A 16,183-nucleotide genomic window follows, 5' to 3' on the forward strand; every position below is an offset into this window, starting at 1 on the left:
ATTCTGGGCAAAAGCAGGCAGTGAATTACGTGATAAACCAGAACTTGACCCCTCAGCCTAGATCTCTAAACCCCTCTTCCACACCTGCCCTGCACATTAACTCTGTGATCCCTGAATCCAGGTGTCTCAGCAATCCCCAAGCTTTGTTTATTTCTCACCTGACCTCCAAACTCACAAAGGTATCAGGGAGACCGATTGGAGATCAGAAGCCTTATCGGGGTCCTCAACTGAGCTAGGGCAATAGGGGCAGGTTGCCATCTTACCCAGGGAAGGAGAGGGTTGTGTGGCTGATTCTTAAATGGTGGTGGCATGGACTGGGAGGGTGGGTCTGGAGTAGATGGTGGGCAAGGATGGTGGGGGGACTTTGGTGTGTGTGGCTCTTGGTGTGGAGCTTACCAAGTCTCCCTCTGAGTTACGACTTGGAATAAATCTTCAGGTAATTTATGGGTTTAGCCCAGAAATTTATAAGGTCAGCATTTGAGTTTTGGTATGAGGAGTCAGAAACTCAATACCAAAGTTTTTTTACATCAGGTTCGAGTGACATTATTAAGTCTTGAACTCAGGGGCCAATGAAAGACTTGATTCAGGTTCACAGTTGGAACTGGGGTTGAAATCAGGTCAGATAAGTGGAGGGCAAACATGGGGATGAAGATTCGTGCGGAGTTTCTGCAAAGCCAGTCTCACTAATCTTGCATTCCAAGATAATTACAGTTGGGCCAAGTTAGGGTCCTAAGTTGCCCCAAGGATTTGTGGGGTTTAAGGTCAGCATCTGTGGTAGGGTTCTTTTCTGATGACCCAACCCAATTCTGGAATTGGGAATCCCAATTCAGAAAGTATTGGTGTTGACCTGGGACTGGGAGTGCAGTGTTGGAGTTTTATGTAAGTTTTGGGGTTCAGAAAAGTACTGGGGCCCATAACAAGGTAACTGTTGGACTTTAGGGTTAATATAGGGATCTGGGGCTCAGTATTAGAACTGGAGTCCACTTAAGGCCCAGAGTTAGTGCTGGTGTCCCTATGAAGCTTAGGTAGGTAGAGATGATAGAGGGATTTAGAGCCAGAACTGGTATTGGGGGCCAATATAGGGGTGTAGATTAAAATTACTACTTGGGCCAATGTGGGGGCAGAATTAGGAGTCTGGACTCAATATTGAGTTTGGAGACGGGTCTGGGCTCACTATCAGGTGCATATTTGTAGAGGAAGAAAATGGGGTCCAAGAGTAGTATCCGGTTCATAGTAAGGACTGGGAGGCACTAGTAGGATATGGACTTCGTATGGGAGTTTGGGTCTGTCCTTGCTCACAACCGAGATTCTGGTCCAATATTGGAGTTCCAGTCCGTTTAGACTCAGGGTTGGGTTGTGGCCTCGCTGGGCCTACGCGGCTCCACCGCTCTACGAGCGAGAGTGCACGAGGGGAGGGGCGGCGCCGGGGACGCGCACGGCAGGGGCAGGGGCGCGGGCGCGGGCGCGAGCGGGGGCGCGCGGCTGGAGCTGGCGCGGGAGCGGCGGGAGCGGTGGCGGCGGCGTCGGCAGAGGCGGCGGCTCCGGCTCCGGCTCCGGCTCCTGCTCCACCTCGGGCTCCGGCTCCGGCTCGGGCGGCGGTGGCGGGAGTAAGACCCGGCGGTGGCGGCGGCGGCAGAAGAGCAGCGGGATCAGCGGCCCCAGCGGCTTGTGTGTGTTGGGGGGGGACATGCGGACCGACGGCCCCTGGATTGGCGGTGAGTGACCCCCGGGCCCCCCTACAGCCCCCTTCGCATCCGTTCCTTCCCCACTCCCCCCGCCCTCTCCCCGTTCCTCGCGTCTTCCGAGCGGGGCTGGAGGCGCAGCTTAGGCCGGGCCGCGCCCCCACCTGCCGCGCCCGCAGCCTCGGCTGGGCGCCCCCCCCCCCGCCCCGAGCCTGGCGGCTCCTCCCCGCGCTTACCCCGCGGCAGACGCGCCCCCCCCCCCCCACCGCCGCCGGCTGGCTAGGTCCTCGCCGCCCCTCGCCGCCCCCCTCCTCCCCGCCCTCCGCGCCGCACCTGAGCCGCAGCCCGCGCGCCCCCAGTGCAAAGTTTCCCTTTGCATTTGTGCTCCCCGTTCTCGGTCCCGCCTCGTCTCCCCCCGCCGGCGCGGCCGCGCTCCGGGGGCGGCCCTCCACCTCTCACCGCCACCCACCGCTACCCCAGCCCCGGGCGGGTCCAGGCCGCGCCCCCGCCCCCGCCGCACAGGCGCCCCCTCCCAGCCGGCAGGGGATCCGCAGCCGACAAGCCCCCGTCTCGCTCGCCGCCCTGGCGCACGTGCGGGCCCGGGGTTTGCCGGGCGCGAGTTTGGAGCCCCCCCCCCCCCCCGCGCCAGCCTCGGTCGCCGGCGTGGGCAGGGGAGAGGCCTGGCGGACTGTGCCCACCCCCACCCTGGTGCAACGACCTGAAGGCCCCGGAGCGACCTGTCCCGTGAGGACGTGTCCACTCGGACCGGCTCCGGAAAGTTCACTCAGTCGCCGCCCCGCGTCCCGTCCCGTCCCGTCTCGTCCTGGTGTGCCCCGGTCCTCATCGCTGTGCCCACGTTTCAGTCTCAGCTGCTTTCTGTTTTCCTCCGTGCCTTGGTCTCAGTGCCCTTCAGTGTCTCTGTATCTCTGTCTCCCTGTGTCACTGCCTCCCAGTCTCACCCCCCGCAGCCCCGGGGTCTCTCCTGCTGTCTGTGGCTCCCTCCCCGGATCTCTCCGTTCTCCCGCCCTGGGTCTCGCCGTTCTCTCTCCCGGGTCTCTCTGTTCTTTCTACCCGGGTCTCTCTGTCCTCCCGTGCCGGATCTCTCTGTTCTCTCTCCTCGGGTCTCTCTGTTCTTTCTTCCTGGGTCTCTGTTTTTTCTTCCCAGGGCTCTCTGTGCTCCCTCCCCCATCTCTGAGTCTCTCTCTCCAGGTCTCTCTCTAGTGTCTCCTATTAGTTTCTTGGTGTCTCTGTCTCCCACTTGACCATAATCTCTGTGCGCCCTCTGCTAGGCCCCCTCCCCATTTCTCTGGAATGCTGCCTCTCTGGTTTTTCCACCCTAGGGTGGGGGAGGGGCTAGCCTTTCTCCCCATTTCAACATCCACCCCCCGCAGTGCAGGGCACCCCCCAAGTTGGAGCAGGTTGGGGGTGGGAGCCCTGTACCTGAGCTGGGAGCCCTCCAGCAGGAGGGGATTCTCTGGATTCCCCTGGGGGCAGCCAGGCAGAGCCTGGGAAGCTGGACTGCTGAGTGTTGGTGATGAAGGCTCCACTTTGGCTCCTGAATAGACAAGGGCAGGGATCCAGAGTGACCTGGTGCGGAATCTGGCCAGAAAATCCTGGGAAGTGCACTGGGGTGGTAGGCCTAGAAAAAGATTCAGGAGGATCTTTCTGGGGGATCCTCAATGGTGGGAGATCCCCCGGGAAGGGAAGAGCTCTGCTGAGAGATCCTTTGGGAGACATCAGAGATCTGATGGGATCCAGAAGAGGGTTCTGGGAGGAAATCTTAGAAAATTCTATGATTGGCGCCTTATTAACTCTTGCTTCAGGGAGCAAGAAAATCCCTGTTTTTCACTGATTATATGAATGAGCCTAAGGCTTCGAGAAGGAGAAGGTGTAACTCCCCAAGCACAGCCCCCAACATCCGCAGCCTCAGGCACAGGCCACACACACACACACACACACACACACACACACACACACACACCCTTCTACCATCATTCCTACACTCAACCCCCCCCCCCCCCCCACATCCACTTGCCTTCTTGCCCTCACACTTGCACACCTGGGCCTGCACAGCAGCCGGAGCTCAGAAATCTACTGTGCTCGCATGGCCATGCACCACTCTGTTTGCTTGTGCCCTCACAGCACCTCTTTGCACATCCCTAGGAACCGTGTGTATGTGCACGCCCACAGAATTTTGCACTCTCCTGCACACGCTTTCTTGCACTTTTTGGCTGGCTCAGTTTCCCCCTTATTGTTTGAAATGTGTCTGTAGTTTTGTTTTCTTTTCCAGTGGTTCTCCCTCTTCCCTTTTTTCTTTCCTTTAATGAGGGCATTGTTTTAATATTATTCCTTCCTTCTTGCTCTTTGCCCTGCAGCTCCTGACCTTTCCTCTGTTCAGCCTTGTTCACACTGTGAGCATGGGGTGGTGTTGGGGGTGTTGATTTGGGGGCTGATGGAGCAGTTGGAGAGGGATGGCTGCAGTAAGAGTAGATGACTGAAGAGCTTTTCTTGGGAATTGTATTGATATGCAGCAAAATGCTGGCCCTGGCAATTTGTGGTCTGTAAGCTCTTCTGTCAGCCCTAACTGGGAGTTCAGTGTTGAGGACCCTCAAGTGGGCCCCACAGCTCTTTGCTAGAGGCTGAGACATGTCACAGTTTCTCCACTTTCTAGCTTGTTCCTTCCCAGGTCTCAGTTCCCCCCCCTGTGAAATGGGGCAGCTCGTCCAACCTTGATTGGTCCCAAGGCCGTTGTGAGAATCCAAGGGAGATGTGTGGCAGTGCATAATCAGCAGTGGCAGTCCCTTCTCGTATGACTGACACTGCTGTGTGCTTGGGCCAAGCTTGCAGCCAGGGCCCTGCCCTTGAGAAGCTCATGGTCCCTGGGGGAACAGATTGCATCATGGGAATGCAGAGCAATTCACTAGCCTCTTATTGATTGCCGACTGTGTGCCAGACACTGGGCTAGGCACTTTCAGCCAAGCTGCCCTGCTTCCTATGGGACTAGGAGCTTTTGGAAGAGGCAGCCCATCCCTTAGGAACTGCTGTGGTTGAGCCCAGCATCAGCTCATCTAAAGCAGCTACAATTCTGAGCCGAAGTTACAAGGTTGGATGAGCTGCTTCCATATGAGGCAAGGGAGAGTTCAAGGGTCAAAGTGAGGTGAGTCCCAGAAGAGCCCAGGAAGGGGCTATCTGAAGTAAGTTTTGAGGAATGAACAGGAGTTTTCCAGCTGAAGAAAGAGCACTCCGGGCAGAAAAGAATAGTATGGGTACTCAGAGGTCTTGACGTATTCCAAGATACAGCAGATCAGAGGGCCTTTAATGCCCTGTTTTAAATAGCTGTGACTTTACTTTGAGAACACAGAAGGGAGAAGGGAGCCGCCAAAGATTTAAAGCTTGGGTAGGGGGTGTGGAATGTGCTATGATCAGATGTTTCCAGAAGAGGATTCTGTGGCTATGGGAAGCGGATGGACCCACGATGCCCATTGAGGAGGAAATCAGGTGAGAGGTGATGGTGTCTTAGATAGGGGAGTAGCATGGAGCGATTCAGAAGGCACCTTTATCAGGACAGGATGATTTATTGGATGTGGGGGTGGGGAAGAGGAAGAGGAAGGGGTCCGGGTTCCTGGGAGTGACTGGGTGAAGCCTTTACTGAAGGCCCTGCAGGTTCACTGAGCTGGGAACTTGGGAGGAGAGAGAGATGGGGGGGGGGGGGGGGGGAGATAACAAGCTCATGGTTGGGCGCCTTGTCTTTGAGATGCTTGGGGCATTTGAGGTCCAGTGGGGGCAGGGGAGACATCCAGGAGGGTGCTGGGTGTGAGGATCTGGAGTTTGGGAGAGAAACCTGGGCCACAGGAAGGACGGAGAGTTCTCTGAGAGCGTGCTGAGCTGTGCTCATCAGGAGCCCACAATCTCAGTGGGTTGTGTGGGTTCTGGTTCCTAACTGTTGGGGTGCCACTCTGTTAGTAGCAGTGTGACCTTGAGCGAGTTGCTTAACACCGCTGAGTCCGTTTTCTCCTCTGTCAAGTGGGCCTAAGACAATTCCATGCCGTGTGTTGTTATGAGGATTAAGGTCGAATATGCAAGAAGTACTTAGAACAGGGCCTGGCATCCAGTAAGCAAGGGTGTCTCAATGGTATCAGCAGTCGTTAATAGTGGGTGCAAACCCACCCCCATCAGAATTGGGGGTGGCCTTTAAAACAATACCTTGTAAGGGGAGCCTGGGTGGCTCAGTCGGTTAAGCGGTTAGGTGTCTGTCTCTTGGTTTTGGCTCAGCTCATGATCTCACAGTTCATGAGTTCAAGCCCCTCTATCAGAGAGGAGCCTGCTTGGGATTCTCTCTTTCCTTCTCTCTGCCTCTCCCCCACTCACACTCGTGCTCTCTTTTTCAAAATAAATAAACTTCAAAAAAATAAATAGGGGCGCCTGGGTGGCTCAGTTGGTTAAGGATCTGACTTCGGTCATGATCAGGTCATGATCTCACAGTACTTGGGTTCGAGCCCTGCATCGGGCTGTCTGCTGTCATCATGGAGCCTGCTGGGGATCCTCTGTCTCCTTCTCTCTCTGCGCCTTCCTCACCCCGCCTGCACCCTCTTTTTCTCCTTATCTCAAAAATAAATAAACCTTGAAAATAAAATAAAATTAAAATAAATGTAAAAATATGTAAAACAGTACCGTGTTAAGATTAGGGCACCTGCTCGCCTAAAGTAACTGCAATTCTGAGCTGAGGTTCACAGGTTGGGGGAGCTCAGCAAGGAGAGTGCCTGGCCCCTAGCCTTCTGCCCTTGTCATCATCTCTGGGATTGTGTGTATAGCTCAGGTGTATTTGACCTTCTGGTGGGCTGGTATGAGAACACTAGAGGCCTCAGCATGCTCGTTCCCCATTTCCACCACCCCACCTGGGCCCTGGGTGTCTAATGAGGTTCTGCGTCTGAGGTCCAGATGCACCAGTCTCTTTGTGTCCCCAACCTCCAGATCTGAGAACAGCGGTTTTTGCTCCTCAACATTGTTTTAAAGTTTGGGTTTGTTTTTTTTTTTTAATTTTTTTTTTAACGTTTATTTATTTTTGGGACAGAGAGAGACAGAGCATGAACGGGGGAGGGGCAGAGAGAGAGGGAGACACAGAATCAGAAGCAGGCTCCAGGCTCTGAGCTGTCAGCACAGAGCTCGACGCGGGGCTTGAACTCATGGACCACGAGATCATGACCTGAGCTGAAGTCGGACGCTTAACCGACTGAGCCACCCAGGCGCCCCTAAAGTTGTTTTTTTTTAAGTTAATTTATTTATTTTGAGAGAGAGAAAGCGCATGCACAAGTGGGGGAGGGCTAGAGAGAGGGAGAGAGAGAATCCCAAGCAGGCTGCACACCATCAGCGCAGAGCCCGACGACCGCTCTGTCCCACGACGGTGAGATCATGACCTGAGCCGAGATCTTTGGCGTTGTTCTAGCTGCCGCTTCCGGGGACTGTTCCTGGTAGTCCTAGGGCCTGCCGGGGAGCTGCTCTGGAGGGCCCCCAGCGCCTGTGCTCCTCTGATTTCAGCTTGCTCCTGGTGCTGCTGCCAGGCTGGGTTCCAGGTGTGGCAGGTGACCGAGAGGCCTCCTGGGGGCCAGCCCTGCGTTGGTGCCAAGGCCTCTTACCTGATCCTGGTCGTTGCTGCCAGCCTCACCACTTCTGAGGCCTTTCCAGCGATTGCAGACTTGGACTCAGTACCAGTCAGGTCCTCACTGAGTAGCTTTCTAGTTGGCTTTCTGGGCGTGTCTGGTGGTCGTGATCTAGGTGTGTCCCAGGGTGAGTCTGGAGTGGTTCTGGGAGCTGCTGCTGGTCAATTCTGATTGCCTGTCTAGGTTGTTTTGAGTCCGGTTTGATCTTGGACTGGTGTGGTACCAGGTGCTATCCTGGCTGTTCCAGAATCCTGCCCTGGTGCTGTTCCGTGTACTTGAAGGTCTTTCCACGTGCAGAGTTTTGTCTCTGCCTGTTTTCTTTGTTCTCTGACCCACCTCCAGGCCATTTTGGACACACATCTCTTCTCAGGTGTGACTCCTGCTCAGTGTAGGTCCATCCTGGCATGGCCTCGGGCATGGCACTAGAGCCAGCTGGCTTAGGGGACCCTCCCCATTCTCTGCCTCAGACTCTGTCCCTCTGTCCCACGGTCCCTGAGCAACGGTGGAGCCAGTAGCCTCCCATTTGGTACCACAAGGCAGGCGTCCCCAGACAAACCGGCCTTGGAGTTTGGGACATGGAAGCTGGTTTTTCTGCCCAGACTCGCCCAGCAGCCTGTGTGTTGGGAGCAGCAGCCACAGGGAACATTGTGGAAACTCAGTGGACTAGGGCAGGGAGGCTGGCGGCCCTCCTGAGGGCCGGAGCTGCTGGTACTGGCACGGGCAGGGGGCAATGGAGGTCAGAGAGGGTGTGCTGCAGGGTCAGCATGAGACAGTACTGGGTTGGTGAGGCCCGTCTTGGTCAGATATGATGGGCCTTCCAAGGACATCCCCCATGTTGCCAAAGGTGGTCAATCTCAAGTGAGGACAATTCCCAGGTGCAGGAGGCTGGCTCAGAGTTGGTGAAGGCACTCCCTGACCCCCATCCCTGAGTGTCCATTTTGGGAGGAGCCTTGGGAGAACTGCTGTGTGTCGGGGTCATCACTGTGCATGTGGAGGTGTGAGGCCGAAGAGAAACCCACTGTGGCGTGCGTCCTGTGTCGAGTGGGCCCCAGTGGTGCTAGGTCGCTGAGCTGTGGTGAGGTGGTGTGTGTTCAGCCCCCACCCCACTCAGGAGGGTGCCCACCCTGGTGGGGGCTCAGTCATCGTTCTAGAGGGAAGAGATGGGCCGCATGGCTGTGTATGTGCCAGCAGAGGAGGCATCCAGGGGCACACCTTCATTTAAAAAATTACAGAGAAGCAGAAAGTCAAAAATAAATATTGCTTCGGAAGTTTCTTTGAAGGCCGTATGTATGCTGGTGTGGTTCTCCGAAGCTGGGGTGTTTTCTATGAACTCATTCATGCATCCATGCACTCGTTCATCGTGTCCTAATGAAGCACCTACTGTGTGCCTGCTCTCTGCTGAGCGCTGGGGATATGGAATTGGGGCCAGGCACACGCCAGGCTCGTGGTCACGTGACCCTGCAACAATTGTATAAAAAAATAATTCCTCACATTTGTGGTCACTGCTCCTAGGCAAGGTCCAGGTGTGTAGTCTGGGACATCATGGAAGGCCTTCCTGAGAAAGTGCCATTGGCTCTGATGTCTAAGGGGTACTTGGCACAAGAGTGTGGGCAACATGTTGCAGGCACTGGCAGGCTAGAGAGCGCACATTTGAGGATCAGAGGGGGAAGTTCTTGTGGTTGGCTGGCAGGTGCGGAGGTGGGCGGGGCCTGGGCTCTGCTGGAGGGGTAGCTGGAGGGGTGCCCCGAGGGTTCAGACACAAGTGTTACTACTGAGGTAGGGGGTCTCAGTTTGTGTTGTTTGCTGTATGCTGGGTTCCCGGAAGAAAGCCCAGCACGCTAGTAGATGCTCGGGAGTACTGAAAAGAGTAACTGAGTGAAGAGATGGGCATTTTTACTATAAGGGGATTGTCCTGCACAAAGTTTCGACGCCTGCTTTGTTGTTGTTGTTGTTGTTGTTGTTGTTGTTGTTGTTCCATAAACAGCAAATTCTGCATGTCTTTCTGTGTCAGTGTATACTATGCTGTGATGAAATTCTTGGTGTTTTCTCATCCTTTCCTCTCTCTCTAGGAAGGAGCGGAGACCCTGGTGCCCTGCCCTCAGTGCTGGTTGTCCAAGAGTGACTGGTGTGAGCAAGCAGAGACCTGGTGGGTGTGCCCCAAGAGGTGGCAGGGACCAGGGCACAGAGGGGTCCTGTGGGCCAGGCTGAGCAGCTCAGATTGTGATGGAGACTGGTGGCGAGCCATGGAAGTGTTGCCACTCGGGGCGTGACATGGTCCAGTGTGCATATGGCTGAGTGACGGTGAAGGGAGGTGGTGATGGACGTGGAGAGAAGGGATGTGAGTGCTGTTTTGGGACGTGGAGGAGACAGGACATGGTGCAGGACTGAACGTGGGGCATGAGAAAGGAGGGGAGGTGTCCAGGATGGTGCCTGGGTTTCTGGCCAGAATGGTTGATGGAGGTGGGTGGGGAGTGATATACATACAGCTCGTCAGCTGCTGTAGGTGTGAAATAGGCTTCTGGGTGACATTCTGGGACTTCCACTAGGAACTGTCTGCTTTTTCAGTCATCATGTTTCTGTAGGGAAGTCTGTTCCCATCAACTGTAGGCTGTGGTAGAAAGAGCAAGGTACCTCCAGGATCTGGGGCACCTCCTTATCTTTTTCAGGTCCACTTCTCCTCTCGTCTTTCTGCCACCGCATAGAGCAGGTGGGTTGGGTTGGGAGAGAGGGAAGTTGGGAGACAGAGCACGGGGAGCCATGGATGTTGGCTAAGACTCTAGACTTTTTCCTGAGGGTCATATGGAGACACTGAAGGTTCTTTTTTTTTTTTTAAATGTTTATTTATTTTGGAGAGAGAGATGGAGACAGAGCATGAGCGGGGGAGGGGCAGAGAGCAGGAGACAGAATCTAAAGCAGGCTTCAGGCTCTGAGCTGTCAGCACAGGGCCCGATGTGGGGCTCGAACTCACGAACCATAAGATCGTGACCTGAGCTGAAGTCAGATGCTTAACCAACTGAGCCACCCAGGCGCCCCGACACTGAAGGTTCCTAAGCAGAGAAGCAACATCTCTCCATTTGCCCATCCGTTCAGTCCTGAAACATTATCTGTGTGTCTGCTATGTAATTAAGCAGCAAAATGTGCTTGAGGGCCACGATCACCTTGCATTTTTATAAGCTTGCCTGGGGCATTGGTTTGTGTGCAGGGTGAACTGGGAGAAATCTGAGGGTGGAAGCCCCCTGAAGAGGTATGCACTCCTGAGGTCTTACTGACACGTGGAGGTTGGAGTGGAGGCAGTGCAGATTCAAACTTACTGACCAGTTGGGTGAATGGGGTGAAGAAAAGAGAATTTGAGGAGGACTGGCTGGCTTGGGTGACCATGTCGCTGGTAGTGCTTGTCACCAAGATGGGGACCTGAAGAGGGGCGGTGCTGGGGAGAATGAGTTCTAGTTGGACCGTCTTCTGCAAGCTGTTGGAAGGCACAGCCCATGGCTGCCCCTTGGCTCAGGGCCCGGCAGGGCCCACTGAATAGTTCTGCACGGTCAGCTGATGAAGAGGGTTATGAGAGATGGGTCTGGGCTAGGTAGGGAAAGGAACTGAGCATGTGCTGGGTATCTGCTACGGGCCAGGCCCTGTGCATGGCGAGATGGGCACTGGGGCAATATACAGCGTGCGGCGGAGGCTGGGTCCCCGGGCAGACGGGGAGGTGGAGGTGGAGGTACCATGCGTCCCTTCACCTGTCCATCCTCAGAAGCTGGGTATGGCCTACCTGGGAGCCCATCCTCAGCAGAAAGAGGTGCCTGGAAGCGGAGCTCTCTGTCTTCTAGGGAGGCCGCTTGCTGATGGCATGTGTGAAGGGGTGCAGGAGATGTGCTCTAAGGCCTGCCTGGCTTCTGGAGGCAGGGCTGACTTTGAGGGGGAGAAGATGCCCTAAGATCCTGAGGCCCTGGCACAGCTGGTACAAGAGTTAAGCCAGGCTGAGGCCTCTTTAGGTACAGGGCCCAAGGTGCTGATAGGAGACCTGGTTCTGGGGCAGGCCCTGGCCTATATCAGCAAAGGATCTTGCTGTCTACATCAGGGTTTTTCAGTCTCAATACTATTGATGTTTTGGACCAGACAATCCTTTGTTGCGGGGGCCTGGCCTATTACTGTAAGATATCTAGCATCATTCCTTGTATCTTCCCACTAAATGCCAGTGGCACCTGCCCCCCCACACCTGCAGTCTTGACAGTAAAAAATGTCCCCAGACATTGCCTCATATCCCATGGAGGTGAGGGGAGGGGAATGCAGAATCACCCTGGATTGAGAACCACTGGTCTACACCACCTCTTGCTGTCTTCACTAAACTGGGGAGGGTCGCTTGAGCTGAGTTCTTAGGGGTGAGTAGGTGGCTGGGGGCAAGAGAAGGGCATTCCTCCCAGGAGAGAGAACAGCAAATGCAGAGGTCTACAGGTTCTGGAGAGCGTTAACCCCAGGGAGGTTCCACTGCCGCAGGAAGGAAATTGGAGGACTGGTGGGTTAGGGGCGATAGCTGGAGGCAGGTGCCTTTGCTGGTCCCCTTGGTCTTCTGCCCCGAGCTAAGCCTCTGCTGGACGTTGTGCCACCCGGAGAGACTCTGGGACGCTTTTCCTGAGTTCCTCCCTCCATTCCCCAGGGGCCCAAGAAGCTGAGCGCTGTTGAGAGGGCAGGGGGCCTGGCTGTAAGAGAGTGGGCGGGCTGTGCCAGGCAGTGCTCACAGACTCTGGCCAACTGGCTGGCAGAGCGAAGCTGCCTGCTGCTGGCTGCCTCACTCCCTGGGGCCGGGGTCGAGGCTGAGACTGATTTATTCCCGTCATAATCCCGCGGTCGGTTTGGTGAGAGTTGGAAACACGTTGGTTTTCCTTCCCAAGTGTAACAAGGCCTGTTTCCGCCTCCGCGGCCGCTGCTGCAGTGCCACGCGGTGAACTGTCCAGGACATGACAAAAGGGCTGGGTTAGCCGCCTGCAGCTTTGAACATGAACGGCTCCTGGCTCTCCCTGCCCTCAGGCTCCTCTCGCCCAAGCACTGGTCTCTCCTCTTGGCCGACCCCTCTGGGGGCCCTGAATATCCTTTCTCCTGTTGATGTCATTTTGGGGCCCCAGCCTCCTGGGAGCCAGGGTCCTGGTCTGGGGGTGGGGGAGCTGTAGGAACAGGTGGTATTTGGAGACTAATTAATATTTTTGAATAATAACACGTGCCCAAGGGAAACAAATCAATCTGTGTTTGCATATTCATGAAGAGGACTCCGAATGAATGATCCCAGCTGTTCTCTAGCCAGGGAGCCCCTCCCGCCCCCCCATCTCTGGCGTAACATGGTCTCTCAGGAGTTGGGGGCACCCATTGAGGTTGCAGGGATGCTTAGGTCAGGCTACGGAGAGGTGACATGGCCTCTGTGTTATATGCGTTTCCATGACGTTCTTATTTGAATCTTGTGGCTTGGTGTGGTGCCTGCTCCTTCCTTTTTCCTCCAAGCAGTGATTCCCAGGCTCTTCGATTTCACAAACTAGTACACTTTCCAAAAGTACTTGGGGGCCAGACATGGGAATGGCAATTTTTTATTTTGCAAAGTAAGGATATTATGGGAAAATACCACTATCTGCTAACACCCATATTGCATACAAGAAAGGACCTTTTAACACCAACACAAAATATGAGAAATAACGGACAGTTCTTCCCAAGAAAGGGCATTTGGCAGCTTTACACTGATGTAGCAAGGAAAAAGGATATATTAAAACCATTCTGAATGTAGAAAAATCATATCCAATTATATTCTGTAATGTCATACAGTATGGAGTTGTTTTCCTGCCCAAGTACATCAGTGTGGGAGAACCAGTGGCCCACAGTGCACTTCAGAGACAAGCCTTAGTTAATGTCAAGGGCTCAGGCCTTGTTCTCATCCCAGACTCACCCAGCCATGCTGGGGGAAGTGGACGCCTAGCTCTTCACACTTGCACTGAATTCTCGGCAACCCCAGCGACGTTAGCATCAGTCCTGCCTCACTGCTCCTTTCCCACTTTCTGCCCATAGATGACCCTGAGCATTCTGGGGGTGGGGGGCAGGGCCAAGGACTAGACCAAGGTCAGGCCCAGGGACCCAGGACTCAGATGAGGGAGCAGGCTCTGTTTCCAGTGTTTGGGGTAGGTAGCAGTTTGCTCTTGCCAGCAGCTGGTGACGGAGAGGCCTTGCCTTGGACAGCTGTGTGGTTGCCAGAGTAGTTCCCTAAGAATGTGTCCATGTTTGTGTGTCCCGTGTCCCCCGCCTCTGGGTATAGCCACGTCCCTGTGTCCATGGACCTCTAGGAGAAGCTCTTTGCGGAGGGGATGTCTTTGTTTTCAATTTCTCTAACCTTTGTCCTGCTTTCCGTATCTGAACAGTGAGCTGAGTATCCCAGACTCAGATACGTGGGAGGTCCTTGGAATCCCCAAATAAGTGTCACCCTGGGGGTGGGGTTACCAGAGGCTCAAATTCTCTGACACCCATGGCCGGAATCTCATGCTAGACTGTACCACATGACACTGTTCTGGCGTTGTGCCCCTGTGATGGCTGTACTGGGAACTCACACCCCTTTAATATCAGTCCTGGGGACTGATACCCTATGATGTCTATGCCAGGTAGGGGAGTGGTACACCTGTACAATAATGTATTGGGAAGTGATACCCTTATAAAGGCTGTTAGGGAGTTGCACCCCCAGGATGTCTGTACCCTGTGTCTACACTCATGTGATGTCTGGACCAGACAGCTACACCTCCATGACCTCTCCACCTAGGAGTTACAGTGCTGTGATTACTATACCAAGGCCAATACAGGGATGTACTTTTGTGATAATCACACTGGAAAACTACAGCCCATTCTGATTGTGCTGCACACCTGTACCTCCATGACATCTCTTCTTTGTAGCTTTATCCCCTTTAGTTTTTACCAGGGAGATCTGTTCCCCGTGCTGTGTGTTCCTGAGGGTTGTACCCCTGTGGTGTCTGCACTGGTGTGTGTGTGTGGGGGGTGCACACCCAGAATATTTGCACCTGGGAATGAAACCTCTGTAAATATGGTATTGTTGCACCCTATGATACCTGGACTAGGCCCCGTCTTTTTGGTGCAACGCACCACTGAGCTGCAAACCCATGGTATCTGTACCACAGGCTACAGGATGATTGTGACAGGGGTCCATGCCCCTGTAGCAGTCTGTCTGGATAGCTGGCCGCCTAATGGCTGCCGAGAACTTGAATTCTATTGTAGGTTTCATGGCTGCATCTCAGCGCTGTGGTGATCAAGTTCAGACAGGGCCTTAGTGATATGGGACCTGCATCCCAGACTGGCCGTATGGGGCATCATGGTAGGGACTTCCTCTCTCCTAGCCTCAGCCACCTGAGCTCTGTGATCACTGAGTGGGACCCCAGGTACGGTGTGAATGGGGCTGGGTGCCCATCACGCCCCCTTCAGCTCTCTTGCTTTTACTTCTCAGCTCCTATCTGAGACTTTTAGCAAGATCTTGGGACAAAGGGCATCTCCCTCCCTTTACCTTTTGCGGTCAGCCCCCGCCCCACTTCACAGTCCTTTCTGTTTTGTCTTCGCACCTTTGCTCACCTACCGCCCTCTGATCTTAGGACCTCTGACTGTCCCAGTTGAGACTAGGGTTCAAGTTCCAGAAAGGAGCAGAGCCGTCTTTGAGCCCTGCCCCTTCACATTCACCAGGCTTGTCCTTCCTTGCAAATTCTGTTACCATTGTGGGTCAGCTAGTACCTGGATCTGATCAAGACTCTCACCAGAGTCCCTGCATTCATTGTCACTCACTTGCCCCTCTATGTCCTGTTGTGTTTTCAGAGCATTACTGGGGGGCTTCTCACGGCACCAGCCACCTGCTCAGAGTAAGGTGTGAGCAGTGCTAGTGGACGCTGTTGGGGATCCCCTGAAACCCCCTGGGTTGGGGGGGCATAGGAGAGAGCTCATCACTGGGCCTGTGAAGTGATAGCAGTGTATCTGTAGCGTATGGTGTGGCCATGCTGAAGGCTTCATACAGGTGTCTGGTAGAGTGGGGAGGGCACATCTGGCCGAGGAGCCTTATGAGTAAAGGCCTGGAGGCATTGAACCAATCCCAAACACCGTCTTCCCTGTGCACAGGTGCCTGTCTCAGCCTGGAAGGCAGTTCTCAGCAAGCAGCTCCCTGAAGTTTGATCTGTAATGGGCCACTGGAGCAAGGGTGATGTGGGTGGAATCTGAGGGTCCAGCCACCGCCCCCCCCCATTCCTGGCCAATAGGGCCTTCCCTATGGTTTCCTTTTGGAGTGGGAAGGTGCCATGGGAATTGGGTAGGACGAGGGTGGTCAGGCAGGGCATCTACGACTTGTCAAGAGCGCGTCCTGGCGAGCCTGGACGGGTTGTGGCTTTGGCTTTGAGCCTCTAATACGTGGATCCTGTCTGCTGCTAATAAGTCTGTGCTCTGGGGCCCGTGCTCAGCATGCGGGGTCTGGCCTACTGCCTCCTCCCTCCCTGCTGGGGAGAGAAGAGACAATGGGGTGCCCCAGGGACTAGCCTGCATGGGTCTGCTACCTTCTCACTGCTCTCTGTCTTAGTCTGTCTGTCTCTACCTGTGTGTCTCTGTGTCTGTCCAATCCTGTTTCCCTCTTCCTGTCCCCTTATGGAGGCAAGTTGGAAACTCACAGTCTGGGACAGAACATCCCTATACATCCTCTGGCCTCAGTGGCCCCCTGCCCTCCTACTCAGGTTTAGAGAATGACCTGAAGACCTCTTGTACTCTCTCCCTACAGTGTGACTTTTGGATTACCTTTGGGGTCACTGAGGAAGGGCAGGGGGAGTCAGTGAGGAGCCAGGG

The 16,183-nt window shown here is 54.8% G+C and overlaps 1 protein-coding gene across 31 annotated transcripts in view; it reads left to right on the top strand.

Moving 5' to 3' along the window:
* Positions 1-1,460: 1,460 nt before the first annotated feature.
* The window catches only part of PTPRF (protein tyrosine phosphatase receptor type F), an 88,082-nt gene continuing 73,359 nt past the window's right edge, over positions 1,461-16,183 (top strand). For 10 of the 31 annotated variants that reach the window (XM_045476988.1, XM_045476983.1, XM_045476991.1 and 7 more), the window contains exons 1-2: positions 1,529-1,715; positions 9,409-9,485. The gene's annotated coding sequence lies outside the window, so the exon portion shown is untranslated. Of the gene's footprint in view, positions 1,716-9,408; positions 9,486-16,183 lie in introns of all 31 variants that reach the window. The other 21 variants (XM_045476982.1, XM_045477003.1, XM_045477014.1 and 18 more) reach the window with 6 other exon arrangements.

The sequence above is a fragment of the Leopardus geoffroyi genome, chromosome C1, assembly GCF_018350155.1.
Source record: "Leopardus geoffroyi isolate Oge1 chromosome C1, O.geoffroyi_Oge1_pat1.0, whole genome shotgun sequence".
Classification (NCBI taxonomy): domain Eukaryota; kingdom Metazoa; phylum Chordata; class Mammalia; order Carnivora; family Felidae; genus Leopardus; species Leopardus geoffroyi.